Here is a 23,586-nt window from a genome sequence, read left to right on the forward strand (position 1 = left end):
GGTTCGTTTTTATAAACCTTTTTCTGTGTTTCCTGTCTAGCAAAGATCCTTTAGCATTTGTTGAAGAGCTGGTTTGGTGGACCTGAATTCTCTCAGCTTTTACTTGTCTGTAAAGCTTTTGATTTCTCCTTCATATCTGAATGAGAGCCTTGATGGGTAGAATAATCTTAGTTGTCTGTTTTTCTCTTTCATCACTTTAAGTATGTCCTACAATTCCCTTCTGGCCTGAAGAGTTTCTATTGGAAGGTCAGCTGTTATCTAATGGGGATCCCCTTGTGTGTTATATGTTGCTTTTCCCTTGTTGCTTTTAATATTTTCTCTTTGTGGTTAATTTTTGTTAGTGTGATTAATATGTGTCTTGAGGTGTTTTGCCTTGGATTTAGCCTGTTTGAGACTCGCTGTATTTCTTGAACTTGGGTGGTTATTTCCTTCTTCATTTTAGGAAAGTTTTTGGCTATTATCTCCTCACGTATTTTCTCATGCCCTTTCTTTTTGTCTCCTTCTTCTGGGACACCTATGATTCAAATGTTGGGATGTTTAACATCGTCCCAGAAGTCTCTGAGGTTGTTTTCATTTCTTTTAATTCTTTTTTCTTTCTTTCTCTCTGCTTCACTTATTTATACCATTCTATCTTCCACCTCATTTATCCTCTCTTCTGCCTCAGTTATTCCACTATTGGTTACCTTCAGAGTGCTTTTAATCCCAGTTATTCCATTGTTCATTATTGATTGACTCTTCCTTATTTCTTCTAGGTCTTTGTTAAACATTTCTTGAATCTTCTCAGTCCTTGTCTCTAGTCAATTTATCTGTAACTCCATTTTGTTTTCAAGATTTTGGGTCATCTTTACTACCATTCTGAATTCTTCTTCTGGTAGATTCCCTATATCCCCCTTTTTTTTGTTTGGTGGGGTTTTATTATGTTCCGTTACTTGCTGAATATTTCTCTGCCTTTTCATTTTGTTTAGATTGCTGTGTTTGGGGTGTCCTTTCTGCAGGCTAGAAGTTTATGGTTCCCCTTAATTGTTGACTCTGCTCCCAGTGGGTGAAGTTGGACCAGCGGCTTGTCAGGGTTTCCTGATTGGGGAAATTGTGTCCGTTTTCTAATGGGTAGAGCTGAGTCTCTCCTCTCTGGAGTGCAATGAAGTGTCAGTGCTGAGTTTTGGGGTGTCAGTAGGTCTGGCATGGCTTTGGGCAGCACGTCTTCTAATGTTTAGTGTTGTGTTCCTATTTTGCTGGAGAATTAGCATGTGTGTCTTGCACTGGAAATTGTTGGCTCTTTGGGTGAAGCTTGGTTTCAATGTAGGTATAGGTATGGAAACTTGGGAGAGTTCTTGTCTATTAATATTCCCTGGAGTCAGGAGTTCTCTGATGTTCTAAAGTTCTGGAGTTAAGCCTCTTGCCTCTGGATTTTGGTCCTTCTCTTGCATTAGCCTCAAGACTTCTTCATCCATACAGCATAGACGATAAAACCCCTAGGTTAATGGTGAAACAACTCTCCACAGTCAGGAACACCCAGAGAGATTCACCGAGTTATACAGAGAATAGAAGAGGGAGGAAGGAGATAGAGGTGACCTGGAGGGGAAAAGGGAGAGTCAATAGGGGAGAGAGTAATCAAGCCAGTAATCAGATCCCTAAGTGAAAAATGGATAATGAAGATTAGATTCTTAAAGGTACAAAATTGATAACAAGTATCAAAAATCAAAGATTAAAAGTGTAGAACAGTGGTTAGACTCTCAAAAATACAATCCAAAAATACAAAACAAAATCGAACACAAAAAAATTAAAAATATATGGAATTTGTTTTTAAAAAATATGGATTTTTTTGAAAGGTATGATAGTAGGTTACAAAAATAGAAGAGTAATAAAGAACTAAAATTTAAAAAAAATTTTAAAGTGATAATAGTAAAAATGTATCTAGGAATTTCTGTGGAGCTGTTGTGGGCAGTGTGGGATCAGTTCAGTGTCAGATAGTCCATTGTTTCAACTTATACTTGCTCTCAAGGTCTATAGTTGCCCCTCAAAGGCACAGTATCAGCATTAACTGAAGGGTTTTAATCTGTTGCACCCGTCACTTCCAGAGCCATCCCCCCTTCTTTGTTTATTTGGGCTCCCTCTGTTTGCAAGTCTCGTCAGTGTTTAATTTCCACCCTGACAGGAAGGGGCAAAGGTGGCCACTTACATAGGCTCACTTGCTCAGCTGTGCTGTGGAGAGCGAGGGACACTGCAAATGAATACCACTGGGCATGTGTGGGGAGTGCTTTCAGCAGATGGGACACACTGGGCTTGCCACAGCCCAAGACGATGTGTACTTCCCAGGTCCACACTGATCCGACTCCAGGGTGCTCTGCAAGGGCACTGTCCCACATGGACCCTGCATTTCATGCACTTTCCAGGTCTAATCCGCTCAGGTTCTCGGGTGCTCCATAAGGGCCCAGACCCAGATGGGCTGTGCGTTTTGCACCCGTCTTCCATCCGAGCTGCCCAGATGACCAAACGCTTGGTGAGCGCTCTGTCCCAGGTCAGCCATGTCTCATGCACCTCCCAGGTCCTGACCATTCAGGTTCCTGGGTGCCTTTTGTCTCCCCTGGGAAGCTGATCTCAGGCTGTGACACTCCTGGAAGATGTTAACTGTCCAGGATACCAGGAAGACGTGGTTAGCAACTGACAACCTCAGTTTGGTGAAAGGTATGATCTATGGGGTTGAGATTGCAGCGGCCCCTTGCCTTCCAGCTCAGGCTGCCGCCCGCCTGCCTCTCTGCCTCTGGGGAGGGAGGCCATGAAAGGCAGCTGACTTGCTCTTCTTTGGTATTCACTCAATCCTTTGTTCTGTGAGCATGCCAGGGATCTCCATGTGGCAATAGAGTCGTTAGTGGGAACGTTCCTCCCTTTTTGTTTCTGTCTCACGGATGACCCCACAGTCTGGGTTGTCACATTAGCTCCCTCAGATTGTCCTCAAGGCTTTACAGTCTAGTTGTTACCCTAAGGATGGACAAAGCAGCCCATGCCTCTGCCCAGCCCCCAATCGCTGGTGGTGGAGGCAAGCATCTCAGCCACGTCTCCACTGTTAGCAGCAGTTAGGCGTGTATTCTATGTTTGTTTCTTTGTTTTTTCCCAGTTACGCTGCCCTCTGAGATTCCAAAGCTCCACACAGGCTAGCCTGTGAAAGGGTTTCCCATTGTGTGTAAATTTCTTCATGACTCCCTCACCAGGATGGGTCTCCACCCCTAAATCTTTTGACTCTGTTTTCATCTTTTATATTCTGTCTGACTTCCTTTTGAGGAGTTTGGGCTGCCTTTCTGGGTGCCTGGTGTCCTCTTCCAGTGTTCAGGAGTTGTTTTGTGGAAATTGCTAAACATTCAAATGATCTTTTGATGAATTTGTGGGGGACAAAGTGGTCTCCCCATCCCATTGCTCTGCCATCTTGGGACTGCTCTTAAATTCTTAATGTAAATGATCTGACACCTTTTTACTTTAAAATGATGGAAAGATTCACCAGTCCCATATTATGATATGCATTAGTTTTCTTTTATTTCTTCACTGTTTCTCTTGTCTCTGTAACATATATGTGTATAGTCAAATTTTATTTTAAAGAAAATATTTAAACGGTCTGCATAGACAGATTAAATTAGCTCCTTGAATATATTTTTCTTTCCTTAGTAAGACAGTTTTAATAGTAAAATCATCAAAATAGATGAACATAAAGATCACATTCAGGTTAAGAAATGACTTCAGTATTAAGCCTAGAATTAGTGGCCCTCTGAATCTAATTTTCAGTTGTTTAGAAGCAAAGGACTCAGTTTGGTTCAGTCACTTAGTTGTGTCCAACTCTATGTGAACTCCATGGACTGTAGCACGCCAGGACTCCCTGTCCAACACCAACTCCTGTAGTTTACTCAATCTCATATCCATTGAGTCAGTGAAGCCATCCAACCATCTCATCCTCTGCCATCCCCTTCTCCTCCCACCTTCAATCTTTCCCAGAATCAGGATCTTTTCAAATGAGTCAGTTATTTGCATCAGGTGACCAAAATATTGGAGCTTCAGCTTCAGCATCAGTCCTTTCAATGAATGTTCAGGACTGATTTCCTTTAGGATGGACTGGTTGGATCTCCATGGAGGGACTCTCAGAAGTGTTCTCCAACACCACAATTGAAAAGCATCAATTCTCGGCACTCAGCTTTCTTTGTAGTCCAGCTCTCACATCCATACATGACTATTGGAAAAACCATAGCTTTGACTAAAAGGACCTTTGTTGGCAAAGTAGCGTCTCTACTTTTTAATATGATGTCTAGGTTGTTCATAACTTTTCTTCCAAGGATCGATCATCTTTTAATTTCAACACTGCAATCACCATCTGCAGTGATTTTGGAGCCCCTCCAAAATAAAGTCTGTCACTGTTTCCACTGTTTCCCCATCTATTTGCCATGAAATGATGGGACCAGATGCCATGATCTTAGTTTTCTGAATGTTGAGTTTTAAGCTAACTTTTTCACTCTCCTCTTTCACTTTCATCAAGAGGCTCTTTAGTGGTGTCATCTTGACACCATTAAGGGTGGTGTCATCTGCATATCTGAGGTTATTGATATTTCTCCCAGGTATTAGGAAGATATTAAGAAAAGGTAGCAAGAATACACAGAGGAACTATACAAAAAAAGATTTTCATGACCCAGATAATCATGATGGTGTAATCACTCACCATAGCCAGACAGCCTGGAATGTGAAGTCAAGTGGGACTTAGGAAGGATCACTATGAACAAAGCTAGTGGAAGTAATGGAATTCCAGTTAGGCTATTTCAAATCCTAAGAGATGATGCTATGAAAGTGCTGCACTCAATATCCTAGCAAATCTGGAAAACTCAGCAGTGGCCACAGGACTGGTAAAGGTTGATTTTTTATTCCAATCTCAAAGAAAGGCAATGCCAAAGAATGCTCAAGCTACCAGACAACTGTGCTCATCTCATATGCTAACAAAGTAATGCTCAAAATTCTCCAAGCCAGGCTTCAACAGTACATGAACTGAGAACTTCCAGATGTTTAAGCTAGATTTAGAAAAGGCAGAGGATCTAGAGCTCAAATTGCCCCCATCCGTTAGATCATCAAAAAAGCAAGAGAGTTACAGAAAAGCATCTACATCTGCTTTATTGACTATGCCAAAGCCTTTGACTGTGTGGATCACAACAAACTGGACAATTCTTCAAGAGATGGGAATGCCAGACCACCTGACCTGCCTCCTGAGAAACCTGTATGCAGGTCAGGAAGCAACAGTTAGAACTGGACATGGAATAACAGACTGGTTCCAAATCGGGAAAGGAGTATGTCAAGGCTGTATATTGTCACCCTGCTTATTTAACTTCTATGCAGAGTACATCATGAGAAACGCTGGGCTGGAGGAAGCAGAAGCAAAGGACTAATGAAAATGAAATCACTCAGTCATGTCTGACTCTTTGCAACCCCATGTAGCCTACTGGGCTACTCCATTCACAGGATTTTACAGGCAAGAGCACTGAAGTGGGTTAACGTTTCCTTCTCCAGGGGACCTTTCCAACCCAAGGACTGAACCTGTGTCTCCTGCATTGCAGGAAGACGCTTTACTGTCTGAGTCACCAAGGAAGCCAAGGACTAATGAGATAGGTAATTTTTCTATGTCAGTTCTGGCAAGAAAAAAAAACAAAAAACAGTTCCAAATATTTTTGAAAAGAAGGTTTTCTTTCAGTTTAAACACCATGTTGAAAAATGTTTGCTGCAGTTTATTATTTGTGATATCTTTAAGATTAAAATGTTTAATGTAACATTAATATTCTTTAGCTGAAGATAATAACAAATTTGTGTTTCTTCAGCATTCGTTGAGAGAAATCTAAGACTTCTAATTGCATGCAATGAAAACATCTATACTTGAATGTCATTCAAATGTAATGTTCTCATGAGAAAGAGGCTGCTAGGAGTAGGTTTTTCATTGTTACACTTAATAGAACCATACGATCTTGTTTTAATTGAAATTTTATTAACATAGTTCTCCCTGAGTGATGAGAGTTCTTAATTTAGCAGCATCCAACATCAATTTAAGAACTTCCAATGACTTTCCATTTATCAGTCCCTCACCTAGTTCTCTCAGTTAAACAACAAATATTGCTTTATAATTAAGGAGAAAGTCCCAAATGTTTCAACAGGTAATGAGAAAATAGGAAATAATTCCATGTCCATTTAAGAGAAAATAAGAGTGATTATTCTTTAATATTTTTTCTTGAAATATTGCTGATTTACAGTGCTCTATTTATTTCAGATGTACTGCAAAGTGATTTGGTTATATATAATATATATGCATATATATACACACACACACACACATATATATATATATACATGTATACACACACACACACACACACACATATATATATATATACATGTATTCTTTTTTTACATTTTTTCCCTTATAGGTCTTTACAAGATATAGAGTATAGTTTCCTGTGTTATGTAGTAGGTCCTTGTTGGTTATCTATTTTATATTCAGCAGTAAGTATCGCAAACCCTTAGGAACTCTGAAGGTGCAAGAGTAGTAAGAGGCTTACTGCCTGGGAGTTATGAATATGAACTTGGTCCCTCTGTCTCTCATCAGACTTGTCACTTTAGGAACTGACTCTCCAAGATTCTGTTTCATCATCTATAAAATGGAGATAGTAATAATCATCTTTCTCCTCCAGGGACTATCATGAATGTTAAATGAGATCATGAATGTGAAGATTTATCATTGAGCTGAAGTTAGCACTGAGTTCACTACAGGCTGGCTTCATTTTTATTATTATATAATTATTGAGTCTACCTCTTTCATTTTATTAGATGAGAAAGTCAAGATTCAGCAAGTTAAAATGACAAGCCCAGGTTACTTCAGCTTTTCTTCTTCTTCCTATGCTTCTTCCTATGTTGTATAGAATCCAACCTGATTATCAAATTGAAACAAGAAATTCAATCTGGACTCTGGGGTCTCTACCTTTCCCTACATCTCTCTTTCTCCAGAAACTTAAGGATAAGGTCATTGAATGCTTGAAGGGGACAAATCCAAATCACACCCCCCAAGACACAGTTTGAGCAAATGCCTGCTGTCAGGTGGAGACAGAGCAATACACGGTATGAGCCACTCTGCTGTGAAGGCCAAGGGAGCACGTCCATGTTTATTTTTATGAATGCTCTGCTCTGCAAACTCTGTGGGACAGGCAGAGACAGCCATGGTCCAGGACTCAGAACACTTGTCTTTCATTCTGCTGCCCCTTCTAAGGTGCACGATGTTAATGAGAAAACCAGCTTTTCTGAGCCCCTTCCTGGATCCTCTGTCCTCATCCATGGATGGAGAATGATGATATTTACCTCCTGCTCTTCTGATAAAGTTCAAGTTCACCTCGTTTCAGGGTATAAATCTGGATTTCAAATGTTAAATGCTACACAACTGAGTGGGGTTAGTGAGCAAGTTTAAAAACCCAGTGGGTGAAAGGAATTTATGAAAGTATGTATGAAAACACATTTTAGTTAACAAGATGAAAGAAAAACATAGATTTTAGAGCTAAGGAGATAATACATCAATAGGATTTGGGAATTTCTTTTTATTAGCCTGACCTACCTTGCCTAGTGGAATAATTTAGACTAATTTTTCTTTTAGTTTATGCTGTTTTATTTGCATATATTGTCTTTTAAATAATGTTAAGTTTTTATTTAAATGCAACAGCACCATTTACAATAAAAATAATCTATTTTAAAGAAACGTGTTATATATAAGCACTCACTCATAATTAATCTATACGCTTGTAGTTTTTTCTAAAAAATTATTGAAGTATAGTCTATTTAGATTTATAGTTTTGAAGACAAAGAGTAAAATTATACCTCTCTTGTACGTGGAGAAGCACAGAAGGGAATGAGTAGCACAGACCAGAAAAAATGAGCATAAAAAAGGACAAATGATGGCCTCAACCTTTTTACGGATGTTGAACTTGGGTTTGCCATTGTTCATCAGCATGAACTCAGTTTCATGTTGAGATCCAAAACTGTTGTGATTAGTTACTGAACATAGGATAGTTAAAACATGAGTAAGATGAAATCATCTTAAGAGAAAGTAAAGCCAATATCAAAGGTCAGAGAGTGAGAAAAAGAAACATCATTATTATTTCCAAACAATAATGAGATATGTGGGGAGGTAACCAGCAGATAACATGATCACTAAACACAGGGTAATGGCAGAAGTAGAAGCGGATGGATTAGAGGAGAAAGAGGAAAAGGGGTTGAGTGACAGGAGGTGAGAGAAATGCACCATATATGCAGAGTACATTTCATAAATAGAAATGTTCGCAGAGCCATTTTGGTTTATAATAAAAAAGAAAGTTCTCATTGGAAACCAAATAAAAAACAAGGCCATTGCAGGGTGTGGGGGCAGGATCTAAAAGCCATTCCAAGAAAGATTTTCAAATTCTCACATTCGCTACCTTTGGATAATTTCTATTAACATGTGTGAGAAATTATTAGTAGCCAAAAAACAAAAGCTTTATCTTCAGTTAATTCCCCATCATCTTCTAAAGACATCTTTTAGTGAATCCGTTTAGGCATTACCATGTGCATTTATATAAGGGTGTCCCTAAAATATTTTGTATAAAGCCTACAGTATTAACGAGCATGTGCTAAAACAAGTACATCAAAATATTTTACATAAAACAGGGGTAAAGTATGTAACAGTGTCAGGCCTAACACAAATGAGTGCCTTGTGTTTTCAAGGTGTTAATTGGTATATTCAGAAAATTCACAGCATTTAATTTTGGGATGATTTCCATTTAGATTATTAAAATATTTTGGGCTATAAGAAAATGGCCCCCAAATAGCAAAGATGATTTAATTCACAGCATTGTGATTTCAATATAATCTTTTAAAATAAATATTTATACCAGCAGTTAAGTTTATAGAAGACGTTAATATATGAAACATGATGTTGGTAAAAATCAAGCAACAAAGGATAATGGAATTTGCAAGGTAAGTTCTATACTTTGGTTTTTGTTTTGTTTTAAGCAGAGAAAGGTTTATTGCAGGGCCAAGCAAGGATAATGGGTGATTTGTGTTAAAAGAAATCCAAACTCCTATACCTCATTAAGTACCATAACAAAATATGTCTGAACAAAGGAACATATTGAAAGCCTTGCAAGGATAATAGGTGATTTGTGTTAAAAAAAAAAAAATCCAAACTCCTATACTTTGTTAAGTACCATAACAAAATATGCCTGAACAAAAGAACATATGGAAAGCATTGATTTTTAATCAAGAATGAAAACAGTCGAAAACCGTGACATTTATATGATTATAAAATACTAAAGGAAAGCAGCCATTCACTGATTCACTAACTTACAAACACGTGGACTGGAGCACCTCCCAGGCACTGGTCAATATTCTAGCCACAGCAGTGAACGAAGCAGACCCTGTCACTAGTTTTGTGTTGCAAACACACGGGTGGAGGACACAAACAACAAACACACATGAATTGGCGGCTATGGTGACTGTGGGGAGAGGTTAAGCAGAATGAAAAATGACGGGAGTGGGAAGACACATTTCAGACAAGTGGTTAGGGAAACCTGAGGAGGCAAGTCTCCTGGTCATCTGGGAGGATCACACCAATCAGAGGGAGCAGAGCATGCGTGGAACATTTGGGTCATGTAGATAACAGAGAAAGTGGAAGGCAGCATGGGGTGGAAGAGAGGGTGGGGGAGAACTCTTTGTGGGCTGGATCAGGTAGGGGCTTAGGATTTACTCAGAGGGAGATGCTAAGTTTGAAATGTCTGTTGGGCATAGTTGACTCTAGCTTTCAGGTAAAATGCTTTGACTAGAGAGGTAACTTTTGGAGTATTTGGCCCTGGAGATGGTGTTTAAAGCAGTAGGACTGGGTGTACCATTTAGAGGATGTGTGTGGTTAAAGAAGGTAGTGAAAGTGCAAGTGAAGTCGCTCAGTCGTGTCCGACTCTTTGCGACCCCATGGACTGTAGCCCACCAGGCTCCTCAGTCCATGAAATTTTCCAGGCAAGAGTGCTGGAGTGGGTTGCCATTTCCTTCTCCAGGGGATCTTCCCAACCCAGGGATCGAACCTGCGTCTCCCACACTGCAGGCAGACGCTTTACCGTCTGAGCCACCAGGGAAGGTAAGAGGTCTCAAAGATCTTCATGTGATCCTAAGGAAGATCTCCATCAGTTGTGAGTTGGGAAGTCAAGTAGGCTCTAGTAGAGGAGGATGAGAAGGACTAGCCAGAATGTCAGAGGTAAAGAGTGAGGTTTAAGGTGTGAGTGGGACCGGTATCGGTTACTGAGTTATTGCATCTGGCAGCGTGGAGGCAAACAAAGATATTGACAAGAGGAGATTACAAAGAGCAGTGGTGACAAATGATTTACTAGAGAGTGGTCATGGAAGGACAGAAGTGCAGAGAGAAGGTAAAGTCAACTCAGTTTCAAAGCTTTGCTGCAAACAAAGGAAGAAGCAGCAGAGCAGATTTCAAAAGAGGATCTAGGTTGAAATATCAGTTCAAAACATTTTTCAAAATTCGGATAATACAGACGGTGGGGGATGATCATAGAGGAAACACAGCGGTATGATGTTCAGTTATTCCAGCTGTTTCATTTGCATTTCTGAATATAAATCGATGGTTTGATGCACACAATTATACTTAAAATTCATTGTGGAGAACTCCCCCAAAGCACGGTGCTTGTCTTCCTTGGCCCAGATACCTCATGATCTTTGTATCTAAATATTAAAATAAACATATACACTTCCCACTTGCTGAAGGTAGCTGAATTGCCTTCAAAATAACAACTCAGAACGTTTCTAAATCATGAAAATTGTGTTATACACTGTTAGCTTCCTTCCAAGAAGTCATATCTTTCCTTCCTTTTTAACAGAATTCCCAATTTTGTGTAGACTGAAGATCTGCTTAGCTGTTAGCAAAGAAAACCTCCTTCCTCTTAGCCAGGGCATTTTATGTGTGTGGCTGTGGCAGCCACCTTGTGATCATGAGGAAAAAGGCAATAAGCTGAAAATGGCAGATAAGAAAAATATGAAGGGCCTTGGTTTTTTATAATATTTTGAGCTCCTGTACCACATCAATGGGACTTCCCTGGAAGCTCGGCTGGTAAAGAATCCACCTGCAGTGTGACTCTGGTTCGATCCCTGGGTCAGGAAGATCCCCTGGAGAAGGGATAGGCTACTTACTCCTGTATTCTTGGGCTTTCTTGGTGGCTCAGATGGTAAAGAATCCACTTGCAATGCAAGAGACTGGGTTCAATCCCTGGGTTGGGAGGATCTCCTGGAGGAGGGCATGGCAACCCACTCGAGTATTTTTGCCTGGAGAATCCCCATAGATAGAAGAGCCTGGCAAGCTACAGTCCATGAGGTCACAAAGAGAGATACGATTGAGCCACATAAAGTTGCTAAGCACAGCACACCCAGCACCACACCAGTAACACTTTACAGCTATATTTATTATATGTAAGAATTAAATGGCTTTATTAATTAAGCCTTGATTACTCAGGTATGGTGTTACTTGCAGCTGTAAACATTCCTGATATAATTTGATTTTAATTGATGACTAGAAATCACAGGTGGAAGCATCTTAGATTTCTCACTGTGCGTGTGTGTGCTGAGTTGTGTCCATATCTTTGTGACCCCATGGACAACTACCTGTCATCTTTTATTCCCATTTTGGTGCTTTCATTTAAAAAACCATAAATCTATTTTTAATAATAATAGCTAACACTTAATAGCACTTTCTGTGACCCAAAGACTATTCTAAGCACCTTACTTATAACATTTTATTTAACCCAATAAGATATGTACTACTATGTTTTGAATTTTTACATACGAGAATCTGAGACACAAAGAGATTAATAACCTCTCCAAGATTACACAAATGATGATCAGCACAGTTGAGATCAGCACCGGCAACGTCTGCCTCTCAGGGTCCAGACTCCCAGGGCTGAGTTAGGAGGAGTGTTCGCTTGCTCCCGTCTTCCCTGCTGTGCCCCATTAACCCACTACAGTCAGATGTCCCTTCCCTTTATCAACATGTCTTCATCATCTACAACTACTAAACAGGGCATTTTAGTGGACAGCTAAAAATTCTATAAATCATATGTTTATTTATGTCCATAGATTTTACATACATAAATTATATATGCATATGTACAAATTGCATATCTATGCATATTACACATACTGGACATATTGTCAGTTAATTTCTACAAAAAGCCTATGACATTGTTGGGCTTCCTAGGTGGCACTAGTGGTAAAGAACCCATCTGCCAATGCAGGGGACAAAGGGGATGCAATTTCCATTCCTGTGTCGGGAAGATTCACCTGGAGAAGGGCATGGCAACCCACTCCAATATTCTTGCCTGGAGAATCCTGTGGATAGGGGAGCCTGGTGGGCTACAGTCCATAGGGTTGCAAAGAGTTAGACATGACTGAGGTGACTTAGCACGCATGACGTATTGTTTGCACTCATTTTATAAAGCTCCCAGAGAGGTTAAGTTCTAGTAAGTGGCTTGTATCCTGAATACAAACTTGTATAGCTTCTAGTGCCTCTTCTTCCTAATGGCTGTCCTCAGCTGTCAAGTATACTTGTTTTTACAATTAAAAAAAAAAATTAACTCACATTATAAGGAGACAGGACCCAATTTTCTTTTTGTCACTACCTAAAGCAATGACTGATGCATAGCAGCTACATATTGAAAATATTTAAAGCTATTTTATCTCAGTAAAATAATTTAATATTTAAAAGTACATATACACAATGCAATATTACTCAGCCATTAAAAAGAATGAATTTGAATCATTTCTAATGAGGTGGATGAAACTGGAGCCCATTATACAGAGTGAATTAAGCTGGAAAGGAAAACACCAATACAGTATACTAACACATATATATGGAATTTAGAAAGATGGTAATGATAACCCTGTATGCGAGACAGCAAAAGAGACACAGATGTACAGAACAGTCTTTTGGACTCTGTGGGAGAAGGTGAGGGTGGGATGATTTGGGAGAAGGGCATTGAAACATGTATATTATCATATGTGAAATGGATCTCCAGTCCAGGTTTGATGCATGAGATAGGGGTGCTCAGGGCTGGTGCACTGGGATGACCCAGAGGGATGGGGTGGGGAGGGAGGTGGAGGGGGTTTCAGGATGGGAAACACAGGTACACCCGTGGAGGATTCATGTCAATGTATGGAAAAATCACTACAATATTGTAAAGTAATTAGCCTCCAAATAAAATAAATAAATTTATTAAAAAATGGTATATGAAAAAATAAACAAAATTTATAGAACCAATATTCAGATAGTATTGGATTAAAAATCCAGTATTCTTTGGCTAGCTTGCTGAGCTCTCTTTCAAAATAACTAAGAAGCATCTCAATCAGGGGTGTCAAATCAAACAAATAGGGTACCATTCTCTCCTTATGTTCCTGGGGCACACTTTACTTAACAATCATCATGCTTTTGCCCAATATGCCTTGTTGAGGCCTCAGAATTATTCTCTACTCAGGTCTTTAGACATTACTGTTGACCAATTTTTCTCGTCTAAGTTGAAATATATTTTCCATCTTAAATCTACAAATAATTGCAAGAAAATTCTTGTCTTGTTTCATATATATTTGCTCTGTTTCCATAAGGTTTTCCAACACTGAGGAGGGGAAAAGGTGGATATTAGCAATAGCTACACCATCACAGTAATTAACAAATTCTGAGTGCAAAATAACTCTCTACTATTTATCTGTCAATCTACCTATATATCTATTTACCTACCTACTTATGTACCTATTTACCTATCTATGTATCCATCCATATATCATCTAGGGACAGAGAAGTAAAGAACAAATTACCCCTGTGATAGAATTCCCTGGAGATCCCTAGTAAAGATGCCCCAAATGTTATGCACCAGAGTAATTGGTGTTCCTCTATCTCAAATAAGTCTGTACAGGAAAATTGCCATTGTGATTGGCCTTTGCTTCATGAAATGGTTTATCCTTTAAGGAATATTACCTGCTAATTTGGTCATATGCATGGTAGGCCCTAGTGGCAGAAAGCAAAGAGGAACTAAAGAGCCTTTTCATGAGGGTGAAGAGGAGAGTAAAAAAGCTGGCTTAATGCTCAACATTCAAAAAACGAAGATCATGGTATCCAGTCCCATCACTTCATTGCAAATAGATGGGGAAAAAGTGTTAAACAATGACAGACTTTCTTTTCTTGGGCCCCAAAATCACTGCAGACAATGACTGCAGCCAAAAAATTAAAAGATGCTTGCTCTTTGCAAGAAAATTCCAGACAGCATATTCAAAAGCAGAGACATCACTTTGGTGAAAAAAGTCTGTATAGTCTAAGCTATGGTTTATCCAGTGGTCATGTATCGATGTGAGATTTAGACCATAAAGCTGAGAGCCAAAGGATTAATGCTTTCAAGAATGTGGTACTGGAGAAGACTCTTGAACATCCCTCAGAGAGCAAGGATATCAAACCAGTTACTCCAAAAAGAAATCAATCCTGAATACTCATTGGAAGGACTGATGCTGAAGCTGAAGCTCCAGTATTTTGGCCACCTGATAAGAAGAGTTGACTCATTGGAAAAGACTCTGATGCTGGGAAAGATTGAGGACAGAAGAAGGGAGCAACAAAGGATGAGATGGTTGAATGTCATCACTAACTCAATGGGCATGAGTTTTAGCAAACTCCTGGAGATAGTGAAGGGCAGGGAAGTCTGGTGAACTTTAGTTCATGGGGTAACAAAGAGTCAGACACAACGTAGTGACTGAACAGTAACAATGCTAGTCAGGACCAGCCTAATGATGGCTGCAATCCTTGTGGCTCCCTTCTGAAGAGACCTGCGCTTTTCTTGTGGAGGGCAAATCCTGAAACATAGTTGCCTAACTGGTATTGGTTAAGCTCAGCTTTGATCTCACTGATGGACTTGTGTATCAGTGTCAGGAAATAGTAGGCTGGATAAGGAGCCTTGAGGCCAGCTGACTCCCAAATATCTCAGGATGTTTCAGTGAAAGACAGCAGAGAAAACTGAGGATGTTATCAATAGAGGAAGGTGCTGGAAAGAGTACAGAAGTAGGCAGATGTCATGAGAAAAAAGAGTTTGCAAGAGCATGTTTTTCTGGTTGGTGTGTGAAAAATACACACTGATCTGGGTGAAAAATAAAAGCATCAAAGCATGTAGGTCAAGCTGCTTTAGTGTGCTGAGAGATAATTTTCCCTGTTTTTATTCTATGATATGGTCTGTATAGGGGCTTCCCAGGTAAAGAACCTGCCTGCCAATGCAGGAAACATAAGAGATGTGGGTTCAATCCCCGGATCAGGAAGATACCCTAGAGGAGGCCATTGCAAACCACTCTGGTATTCTTGCCTGGAGAATCTCCATAGACAGAGGAGCCTGGTGGGCTACAGTCCATGGGTTCACACAGAATTATACATGACTGAAGTGACTTAACACACACACACACATGCTGTGTATAAAATCAGGCTAATTTTTACAATGCCTTCTTTCAAAAATTACTTTCAATAAGTTCCTTGATATTTTCCAATATATTAAATTCACATTTAAAAAATAACTTTCAGGTTTGTCTATCTTCACTTTTCTAATAGTTAGTTGCTATTGGATTTGTATTCCCTAGAAAACACATCTGTTTATAGATTCTCAGAACTCTCTGTGCAGCTCCCAGGAGGTCCTGCAGGTATCAATACCAAATATTTAAATTGGTCTGTAATGACAAGGGGTGTGGAATAGTCAGGAAAATGGAATTTTAACTTAAGAGATGCAGTACCTCATATAGGAAGAAAAAAATGGCCATTTATAAGGGGTTGAATGAGTATATAGTAATGACGAGTAAGTGGGATTTGTAATTTTCTAAGTAAATACACTGATAAGGAGATCCAATTAGGTGACTTCAATCAGCATTTTTGTTACTTATATGCCTGAGACACACTGATTTGGCTAAGACTGTAGACTTCTGATACATGCAGTATGGCCCCATACCTAAATTCTTCCCGGGATATGCTTGGTGTGATTCAGCCACATTAGGAACCAATAGGAACATGTTGGACAGCTCAACATGATCTTCTGTCTTTTTCAATCAACTATATCATTATTACTTTGATTCTTTTATTAATATAATGAGATATTTAAAATTTTGAGTCAAATATATTTTTATTTGATGCTAATCATGACAATGTTCTAATATTTATCAATTAATTTTTATTTTGTCTTTCTAATACCCTTCTCAAGTTTATTTGGTTGGTTGCTTATTTTGCTTATAATTATGCTTTGGTCGTTTACTTTGGTCCATTACTTATGATTTTCATTATCTTTGGTTAATTTTTTCTTCTTTACAATACAACCTATTTTTATTGTAGAAAGTTGGAAAATGAAAAAAAAAAAGCATGAACATGAAAATCAGAATCTCTGAACTTCCAAAGAATTTATTTTTAACAGTATTTTATCCCATGTGTAATAAATTATCATTCATTAATACTTGAAAGAAATAAAGGATAAATTTAGGCATTGTGGAGCATTTATTTTATTTTCATATTTAATTAAGAGAACTGATAAGAGTAATCATATCTTTTAACTATAAGACACAAATAAAAACTTATATCGATCCCCCATCTTGAACATTAATCAGTTACTTTTATAACTAAACAAGTGAGAAACAAGAATAATCTCAATTTGTTTAGACAGAAAGACAATAAGTATAAGAGCAGAATCAGAAAATTCACTGTGATGGTGAAGATCAGTGTTGCAGGGACTATTTGCTTTCCCTATTCAATTCTATTGTCTTTTCCCCCCTAATACAACACCCAATATTCATGTGTGCAACATGAATAATATCTACAGGTGTAGCTAGGTGAGGTTGTGGGAAGAGGTTTTGTTCAATATAAGTTAGTGAACATGTTTGGGAACAGCTTTTTTAAATCATCCTTAAAGCTACTGGATGTTCCTTGCCCTGGTCCTTACTTACTTGTCCTCCATTTTGGACCATGAGGATAAAATGAAATGATGTACTAGAAAGATCTTGACTCCTTAAGATCTTGACTAGAGGTGTTCTGTTTACCAGCTGAACCCTGTCTGATGTGAGAGAAAAAAAATTCTATATTTATTAAGCCACTGTGATTTGGAATTTCCCTGTTACTTTCATCTAAAACTAACCCTACTTAATAAAATCAATTAATCCAAAACATAGTTCTTTGAAAACATAGTAATATTTGAAAATGTGTAGGTAGACTTACTTCTCTCCCTTTCACCCCCAAAAGAGGAAAAACTTGGAAAGAAAGAAGGAGAAAACCCAAATATGTAATATGAGGGAATAGAAAATGGGACATAATTTCTGTGGCATTAAAAAGTAAAATGGAGAAGAAAATAGCAACCCACTCCATCTTCTTGCCTGGAGAATTCCATGGATGGAGGAGCCTGGAGGGCTACAGTCTATGGGGTTGCAAGGAGACAGACACGACTAAGTGACTAAACCACCATCACCAAAAAAGTAAGAAGGTAGTACGAAAAATGTTACACCAATAAATTTGAAAACATATATGGAATTCCCAGAATTCTATAGTATAAAACTGACTTAAGAAAAGATACAGAATCTGAATAGTCTTATAACCATTAAGAAAAATTAATCAGTACTTTAAAAAATCTGGCCACAAAGAAAATACCTGAACTGGCTTTATCAGTAAGTTCTACAGAATAGTTAAGATTTAGAATACAAGTGAATTTTTAAAAGGTCACGCTGTGTACAAACAGTCCTAACATAGCTGTGCCATACACAGCATGTATGTATTTCTTGTTCACCTTATGTCATATTCTCTTTGTTGCTGCAACTTTTCTGTAGCTCTTCTCCAGATGTGCACTGGGATCACATCTTCTAATTCATGTCTTCCAGGACTCAAGTGGAAATTGCTACTCTTTTCCTGGACACATCTTTCTCACCAGAGGGGATGCAGGAGCAAGAAAAGACCCTACATATCCATGCAACTGGGCTTCCATATGGCACAGACAATAAAGAATCTGACTGCAATGCAGGAGACCGGGGTTTGATATTTGGGCAGGAAGATCCCCTGCAGAAGGGAATGGCTACCCACTCCCACATTCTTGTCTGGAGTATTCCATGAATAGAGGAGCCTAGAGGGCTATAGTCCAGGGGGTCAGGAAGAGTTGGACACGACTGAACAACTGACACTTTCTTTTTTATCCATCCAGTTGCACTATGGTGTCTGTCTGAATGTGAAATGTATCCCACCCACTCATATCCCATCAGCTGAACTACATCACATAACCAAGTCTACATCAATTGGATTAGAAAGTACACTGCTTCCAGAAATGATAGGATTTGGGAGAAGTTTTGTGAATGAAAAGTGAAAGTGTTAGTCGCTCAGTCGTGTCAGGCTCTTTGAGACCCCATAGACTGTAGCCCGCCAGACTCCTCTGTCCATGGAATTTTCCAGGCAAGATTAACGGAGTCAGTAGCCATTCCCTTCTCCAGGGGATCTTCCCAACCCAGTGACTGAACCCAAATCGCCCACATTGCAGGCAGATTCTTTACCATCTGAGCCGCCAGAGAAGCCCTATTAGTGAATTGAGATTTACCATAAATAATAAAATAATAAGCTAGTAATCATAAAGTAATAAACTATATGCGGTAAATCCCAATTTTTATACCAAATCAGAGTATAAAGAATGAAAACCCTCCAACTTATTTATGAAGATGTTACAAAACTGGAAATGAAAATAAAGTTAGAACAGTCTGAGAAAGAAAAGCAATTGCCAATTCATGATGGATACATCATGAATTCAGATAAAAAAATTCCAAACAAGAAAATAAATCAAATTAGACATGCGGAAAAATAAAATATTTACTGACAAAACTACTTTATAACTATGAGTGGATGTTTTAAATTGCACTTGCATTGGAAAAGTCAAATAATGTAGTCAACATATTAATTTATTTAAAAGAAAAATATCATAATAGATGTAAGGAATCATTGAATAAAATTCAATATTTTAATAAAGCGTTATCAGCAACTGTAAAATGTATGGAAATTTCTAAATGATGCTTTATTTATTTCATTCTGAAATAAACTCAGGCTTCCCAAAAACTTACAAAAATAATGTAAAGAATTCCTATACACACTTTCTCAGCTTACTCAGGGGTTAAGATATAATACAATATTTGTTTCTGTTGTTTAGTCACTAAGTCATGACCGACCCTTTTGTGACCCCATGGATTCCTCTACCCATGGTTCCTCCAGGCTCCTCTGTCCTTGGGATTTTCCTGGCAAGAATATTGGAGTGGGTTGCCAGTTTCTTCTCCAGGGGATCTTCCCGACCCGGGGATCTTGAAGAGTACTGGTCAGTTATTTTGTACACTGTTTCTTAATTTATGTTTGTTTTATGCTCCCTAATGACTAAATTTGAGTCATGTATTTTTGGCAGGAATAGCAGAGAAGTGATGTGGGATCTTGGTGCATCATCTCTGTAAACGTGTGATGTTTCTGCCTTTCATTGATGGGGATGCTTTCTTTACAAACCTCTTCAGGTAGCGTCTGTGTGGTCCTTCCTTTGCAAAGATACTATTTTTCCCTTTGTAAGTAAATAGTTGTTTTGTGGGAGGGTTCTTTGTGACCAGGTAAATATCTCATTTCTCACGGTATTTTTGCATATTAATTTTAATATCATTGATGATATTTTACTGCAAGACTTATTACTGTGTTGTCTGCTAAAATGGTGATGTATCTGCACAATTCTTTCTTTTTTTAATAATTAAATTTTTCGTGTAAGAAAGAGCTCTCCTCTGTCCCATTTATTCAATTATTCATTTACATCATCATGAACTTGTGAATATTTGTCTTGCCCTGTGAGATTAACTCATTACTTTCATTATTTCTTCTATTGATATCACCCTAGATTTGGCCATTGGGGGCCACTTCCAGTCTGATTTTATTTTGAATTATGTCCCTATCACTTTTTGAGCATTTTCTTTTTATTTTATTTTATTTTATTTATTTATTTATTTTTCATTTATTTTTATTAGTTGGAGGCTAATTACTTCACAACATTGCAGTGGATTTTGTCATCTAAATTGAAAAGAGTTCTCAGGCTTAGCTTGTTCTTGCTCTGTTCCAGCTCTAGAATTGACCATTTTTCCTAGGAGCACTGGTTCTTTCTGTTAGAGAAGGACCATGACGATGGAGATCTGGGTGCTGGATGTCCTCCTTGCCACTGAGGTGTTATTACTTTTTCTTTTGGGGGGGGGTACAGTTGCTTCACAATATTGTGTTAATTTCTGCTATATAACAAATTGAATCAGCTATACATATACATACATCCCCGCTTTTTTGAATTTTAGACTTCCATCAACAAATGGAGCTAAGAAAATGTTGACATAGACTAGTAAATATTCATATATACCACATCTGTTTATAGATATATATTACAAGTAATAAATTCATGGTGACATCATTGATTCCAATCCCCATGTCAGAATCCATCTAGCCTCCCTCTTTCCTTACCTGTAAATGCTCTTCTCTGACAGTGAGTAACATGGCTCTCCTTATCCACACTCATTTACTTATTACTCAGTTACTCTCAGAACCGCTAACTCATACCTCTATGAAAAACAAATTTACCAGCTGGAGAACAGTGTTTGTGGACAGCTCTTTTGTCTTCAGCTTTAGAATGTGCTGTCAACATGCTTCGCCCAAGTTACAAGTTACTTGACTTTTGCTACATCTCTCTGAGTTCTGCCTGTGTCTCCCACTTGACTTGTCCTCTGCATGTCTGTGTGAAACCTCTCTCTGCCTCTCTTTTAGAAAGACTCTGAGGCTGCATTTAGGGCTAGCCTAAATAATCCAGGACCATCTCTCCACCTCAGAATTCTCCCATCTGCAAAGACCCTTTTCCCAAATAAGGTCCCATTCACAGGTACTGGGAAACAGTATACGGATGCATCTTTGGGAGTTGTCCCCAGCCTCTGCCAGTAATTACTGTCACTATGGCCCAGTCGATCTTTTCTGTGACTTTTGTTGTCACAGTTGGGCAGACAGGTGGCATTAGTGGTAAAAGAACCCACCTGCCATAAGAGATGTTGGTTCGATCCCTGGGTCAGAAAGATTCCCCTAGAGGAGGGCACAGCAACCCACTCCAGTATTCTTGCCTGGAGAATCCCTTGGACATAGAAACCTGAAAAACTATGGTCCATATGGATGCAAAGATTCAGACATGACTGAAGTGACTTAACACAAACACACACATATGTAAACATGTGAAGTGAAGTGAAGTGAAAATCGCTCAGTCATGTCTGACTCTTTGCAACCCCATGGACTGCCCATAGTTCCTGAAATTTTCCAGGCCAGAATACTGGAGTGGGTACCCTTTCCCTTCTCCAGGGGATCTTCCCAACCCGGGGATCGAACCCAGGTCTCCCACATTGCAGGCAGATTTTTTACCAGCTGAGCCACAAGAGAAGCCCAAGAATGCTGGAGTGGGTAGCCTATCCCTTCTCCAGGGGATCTTCCCGACCTAGGAATCGAACTGGGGTCTCCTGCATTGCAGGCAGATTCTTTACCAGCTGAGCTATATATAAACATACATTGTTTTCTTTTTAAGGTGGAAGACAGCATAGATTAGATAATCTTTTGTACTTTACTTTTAAAGTTTAACAATATATCTTGGAAATTTATCTGTTTCCATTCCCAGAGAGCATCTCATTTTCTATGACTTCATAGAACTCAACTGCATGGATTGGCTATAGTTTATTCATCCACTCTCACATATATGGAAGTTTCGATTGTTACCAATAATGTGTAGTTTCAAACAGCATGTATGTATGTTTCTCTTGTTGAATGTTTATCTTTAGTGTAAATTCCTCAAAGTAGGATAGCTGGGTCAAAAGATAAGTGCATAGATAGGTAGTACTATTGGTATTTCCAAATTCCCCTCTGCCTTAGTCTGTTCAGACTGCTACAATAAATTACCATGGACTGGGTGACTTAAACAACAAGCATTTCTCCCACTTCTGGAGGCTGGAAGCCTGAGATCAGGGTTCCAGCACCATCAGGTTCTGCTGGGAGCACACTTCCAGGTTGCAGACAGCCACCTTTTCATATCCTCAGGTGGTAGACAAGAGCGAGAGTGCTCTCTGGGGTCCATTTCATAAAGGTACTAATCCTTTAATAGGGGCTCTGCCCTCGTGACCTGATCACCTTCCAAGCCCCGCCCCCTAACGCCATCACATTAGGGGTTAGCATTTCAGGTATGACTTTAGGGAAGATGCAGTCCACCCATAGCACCTCCAGAAAGGGTTTGTGTTCTCAGCAGCCGTATATGGCATTCCTGTTTCCTCATAGTCTCACTACAAATTACATTGTCACAGTTTATAATATTTGTGAGTCTGATAGATAATAAGTGCTTGAATTTTCATTTCTCTAATCATGAAGAAGGTAAAACATATTTTCATATGTTTAGGGACCACTGTAGAATCTTTTTTAAATTGGCTTTTTATGCATAAGGAACTTCCATAACCAGATAAATCATATTTTAAATAAATCTGCAGGCATATCATATTAATAGAGAATTGTTTAAAATATTCTATTTTAGATTAGAAACAAAGAAAGAATTACTGCTATGATTACTTTTGTTCAGCATTGAATTAAATGTCCTAGTAAGTGAATAAGGCATGAAAACAAATGAAAAGTAAAGGGATTGTGAAGAAAGAAACAAAGCCACCATCACTCACAGTTCCCATGATTATCTATGTAGGAAAATCAAAGGAATCAGTAATTAGCATATCAGAATACTGAGATAACTTAACAATATTCCTGGTTACAGAATTAAAGATAGCTGCATTTCTAAACACCAAAAAATGTACTTTTATAAAGTACATAAAAAACATACAACAAAAAAATAGAATGAAGTGCCAAATACCTAGAACTTGAACCAAAATATTCAAGGCATTTACAGAGAAAATGATAAATTTTGTATTTTATTGAAAAATATTAAAGTAGTCTAATAAATGGAGATAGATGTTTATGAATAAAAAGACACACTGTTATGAAATGTAATAGGTTGAGCTACAGATCCAGAATAATTTCATTCAAAATCCCAACAGGTCATTGAAGTAAAAAATTTACAAGCTGACTCAAAAATCTACTTAGAAGAATGAAGAATTAAGAGCAAGATTGGAGCACTTGGCCTGTGAGTCACAAAAATATTAGCAGAAGAGGAAATTCTGAATGGTTAATAAGCACAGTAAAAGATACTTAACCACTCACAATACCATTTAACTTTTATGTACTTAGCAAAAAATGGTAACGGAAAAATATTGTCATAAATGGGAACCAAATGGACACTGGTGGGAATGTAAAATTTAAAAATACGTCCTAAAGCATTTAGTTGCATTCTCCAAAGCTTAAAATTGACATTTATTTTTACTGTAGAAGTTGCATTTTTTTTGAAGTTGCATTTTTTGAGACATATGTCCTAGAGAAAGTGTTTGATATATAACATCCAGAGATAAACACAACAA

This window comes from Dama dama, chromosome 28, assembly GCF_033118175.1.
Source record: "Dama dama isolate Ldn47 chromosome 28, ASM3311817v1, whole genome shotgun sequence".
Lineage (NCBI taxonomy): Eukaryota > Metazoa > Chordata > Mammalia > Artiodactyla > Cervidae > Dama > Dama dama.